The 4,261-nt window shown below is 45.4% G+C and overlaps 1 long non-coding RNA gene across 1 annotated transcript; it reads right to left on the bottom strand.

The window, feature by feature from the left end:
* Nucleotides 1–931: 931 nt before the first annotated feature.
* LOC124995910 lies at nt 932–3,984 on the bottom strand. The gene is made up of 3 exons (XR_007110771.1): nt 3,768–3,984; nt 1,168–1,435; nt 932–1,040 (listed from the first exon to the last, which is right to left on the bottom strand). It is a non-coding gene; the product is annotated as an uncharacterized LOC124995910 (long non-coding RNA).
* Between the last annotated feature and the right edge of the window lie 277 nt (nt 3,985–4,261).

The following is a 4,261-nucleotide window of genomic DNA, read 5'->3' as shown; positions in this document are numbered from 1 at the left end:
TGCGTTACCTCTGGGTTTGCCCCCACTCCGGGCCCTAGCTCTTTTCCAGGCCGCATTATTCCATTTAAACTTCAATCCTATTTACGGCCTATCCTTTCCCCTCGCTCGCCGGGGGCTATCAAACTATTCATCCAGCGGACTTCATGTCACCCGGCCCCTGTCATAAAAGCCTCTGTTGGGATATGTGCAACCAGCTATGTGTGTGTGTGTGTGTTTGCCCGTGTGGTGCGGATATGGGATTGTGTATGGTAGACATGTAGGAGTCCGCTTGTTGGAAACAAAGAGCACGTACGTATGTGTGCGTGGACATTTGTGTGTTGCAGAGAGCGGTATCCAGGTGTGCAAACGCAAATTCAGACCCGTACAACGAGAGATTTAGTTCCACCTTAACTTTACAGCAGCTGGCCTTTTGTGTGCCTTCATCCTGACAAACACAAAAAAATGCAGATGAAGCACTGGAGGAAAGCACTAAACATGCTGCAATAGCGATATTTAGGATACTTCATATGTGGCAGGGTACCAATTATCAACCTGTCGTGAGGAAAGTTACCCTGCCATCGTTTGGAGTACGAGGCAGACATGAGGCAATAGAAGACACGTTTCAGCAGACACCCTGGAGGGATCGATAGAGAGAGGCATGGCGGAAGGAGGTGAGTCCAAAGGTTAAGGTAAAGCGTGAGAATCCAGGCGAGATTGACAAGAACACATACGCTACACTGACAGAAAAGGAGACTAAGCAACGTATAGGGAAAGAGAGTTTCAACAGGAGCTGTCAACTTATGGCTGAACACATTTTCCCCTTTGACTTCCTCTTTCATCCCAATTTGCGCCCTCGTGGAACCTCCTGGATCAGCAGAAATGAGAGGCAAAGGGGAAGAGGCAGGATAAAAGATATGCCCATCACCGTCCTCTTCACTCCCCCCCCCACCCCCGGTTTCTGTTGTTGTTGTTTTCGCCTCGTCTTCTTACGCGGTGTCTCCCACCAATTAATCCGGAGGAGGCTCCTAATGGGCCGCTGCAGCGACGTTTCAGGCGAGGCTCTTTGGTGTGCCGAAGTCAAGGGGTGCGGGTGATACAGCGAGACAGCCAAGATGAGGGATAATGTGAGATAGATTGACAAGCACAAGAAGGCATTAGGCAAATGGCATCATTAAAAAGTGCAGTTACCTGAGCCAGGCTTCATGTGGCGTCAGATGAGAGAGAGGAGGAAAGAGTGGAAACGCATTGGGGCTTTGCGCCTCCAGCTTTGCTGCTCTGGTAATTTTGATCTTCTCGCTCTTCTTCTCCTGTTTTAATATCCTCCTCCACTTGACTTCGGGCTTGCTCATGACACAGAGACCAAAGGAGAGGTGCGGCGTTCGGGGCGTCCCTCTTTGATGCTACATGTGTGTCTGTGCGCGCGTGTGCGCGTGCGCTGTGGTGAAAGGCAACAACCCTAATGAAAGAGATTAAACTGGTCAAACAAACATCTGAACAGATAGAAGATAAAAGATTTACCGGCTCACAGGTTCATGTCAGACCAGGCAAGGAATTTATGATTACAACATTCATAATTTTTACTTTAAGAAAAAAAAAAAGATCTAAACAAAAACTAACCACTTAATATGGTCAATTTCCATTAGCTCAACTGTGAAAGTGGAAACGGATGGATTGCCATGAGGTATCTTCAGCCCATGACACCACAAGTTTTGTTTGTGCATGTGTGTGTGCGTGTGTGTGTTTGTGCATGTGTGCATGTGCTCTCGGCACGTATGACCGTCCTCTGTTGGTGCTCTTTGTAAATGGCAGCACAGGCAGCCAAGGAGAAAAGGGAAATCATTTGACTGCAGAGATTCCTGCTGGGGTGCCTCTGGCAGCTCGTCACACCCGCACACACACACACACACACACACACGCACACACACACACACACACACACTGTATTTTAAGTTCGGACCACTGTGTTATTGAAATATTATCTCTCTAACCCAGTTTTCTCTGATAGTCCATAATATACACTACAGTAACAGCTGGTGTGGAAACTCCATATCTTGAAGAAAAAAAAAATACAGCCCCTTATCTCTTTTCTCAATAGCTATAAAGTCCAAAAGGCACATTAGGACATGTAAGTAGTGAGTTCAACGTCTTGTGAGACCCCTCCATGTGCTTTCTGGCTGATAAAAAAAAAAAAAAAAAAATAGCATGTTGCTGTGAGGTTCGAGCAGCAGTAAAACGCTTGATTTCTTATTTGATTTCACACAGATACGAAACACTGTTACATGTGAGCAGCAAATGTCACGTAGTTACTATCTAACCCTTCACTCTACAGTATATAAATCTTTCGCTTGAGCAGGCGGAGGTACATTGTTTTTAGCCATAGCCATGTTAGCATAGGTTTGTTGGTTCACAAATATGAGGGTAACAACTCAAATACAGAAAGAGGAGAAACAGGAGATGCTGGGAGAATCCAAAATCTGCATGGCTTAATACACTGACTGGTCAAAAGTCCAGGAAAGAGGCAAATGTAGACATAGAACCGGTGAGATGACTGGCAAGGGCTTAGAGAAAGACTGGAGTCAAGTACAGGCAAGGTTTAAGTACTAAAGTAGTGCTTCAATATTGAGTATACACTGATCACCCATATCATTAAAACCACTGACAGGAGAAGTAAATAACTTTGGTCATTTTGTGACAATGCAATGTTCTGCTGGGAAACCTTTGGACCTGGCATTAGTGTGGACATCCACCCCATAGCAATGATACTCCTTAATTAATTCCAAGCAATGTGAGCATGCAAGTTTCAGCTGCCGGGGTAGCTCTTAACTCTTGCTGTTTCTCAGTAGCATAATGACACAACAGCAGGTGATAACGGCTACATCAATATAATTTCGAGGACGGACAAAAAGAAGAGACTGATAACAAGTGGGAAGCTGCGATGTAAATTCGTTATTTGTCACCTGAACTCACAAAGCTGTCACAATACTGACGGTGCGCGTGAACGCAGGCTTGCGCGTATGTGTGTGTATGTGTGTACCGGTTAGACTTCCACAGGTCTACACCTGCAGATGAAACTGTTTTCTCATTCCAAACACAAATTGGTTTTGCGGCGCTGAGCGGAGTCCAGGACAGGAGAAATGTTCCCTCCGTGATTGTCGCAGGCCGACAGCTCGCTTGTTCCCGGGTGCAATAGACCAATGAATGAATAATGAAATAAATAAAATCAATGCCTCGCGCATGTTTCAAATCCATAAACCCATCTAATCGTCTCAACGGCGAAATGGAAAGCAGTTGAGGCCTCACTTTCTCAGCGTTCCGCCATTATGTAAATTGAAGCCAATCAAACTGCTGCCATGGAGGAGCTTTGTAATAGAGCGTTGATTAGCTAGGCGGCTTTGAATCAGCCATAAAAAGAGTCATATAAATGGGTAAATTCAGCCTGGCATAATTTAGCCCAGTGAACTTAATTTCACTCTGAAGTCACACTGTGTTATACATATGAACATTACGGTAACCATCAGGGTTCGGTGGGAACTTATCTTACATCCTTGATCTCAGCCATTAATGGATTTCATGTTAATTCAGCTCTGCTCCTGACTTGCACATCAGTGTGTGGCTACACAACAAAAAAATACGTATAAAAACACTTGAGTGATGAGTGGACATTAGAAAATTTCGCAACATCTTCCGCGAACTGTAGTAGTGTCAGCGTTGGTCTTTGCTGACTGAAACTCTTCACTACTTAAGCGCAAAAAGAGGCAAATGAAGTATCAATATTATTTTTGGCTTACCAAACTCTGTTCCACAGCCGCTCTTCTCTCTGCCCTTGTTTGTTTTCATCGTCCCTTCCAGAGTCAAAGCTAGGTCTGGCCTGTTTGCGTGTCCTTGTGTGTCCCTCCGTCTCTACCAAAGACATGTCCATGATTAGAAATAGGTGAGTGAGCACTTCCTCTGGTTGTGTCCCCTCTGATTTGCTGTTGTCCTATTTAGTGTTAGTGTTAGCCAACGATATCACTCTGGCGTTTCCCCTTGGTGCCACTAAACTGCTGTTTTCCGCCGACCTTGTTGCACATTGAGCCGGACTGCAGTTTATTGTTGGGTCTGCTGTGGACGTGCCCCCCTGTGTTTGTGTGTCTGTGCAGAGGAGGAGGCATCGAGGTTACTGGATGTTTGCGTATGCGAGTGTACAACACAGTGACACAGTAAAAAAAAATCCTCATAGTGATCCAGTAATGCACCTTGAACACTGTCATCCTGTGGAAAACATCCGCTGTGTTTTCGGAAC

The sequence above is a fragment of the Mugil cephalus genome, chromosome 18 (assembly GCF_022458985.1).
Source record: "Mugil cephalus isolate CIBA_MC_2020 chromosome 18, CIBA_Mcephalus_1.1, whole genome shotgun sequence".
Taxonomy (NCBI): domain Eukaryota; kingdom Metazoa; phylum Chordata; class Actinopteri; order Mugiliformes; family Mugilidae; genus Mugil; species Mugil cephalus.
The sequence above is the reverse complement of the archived record's forward strand: the minus strand, read 5'-3'. Positions and strand labels throughout refer to the sequence as shown.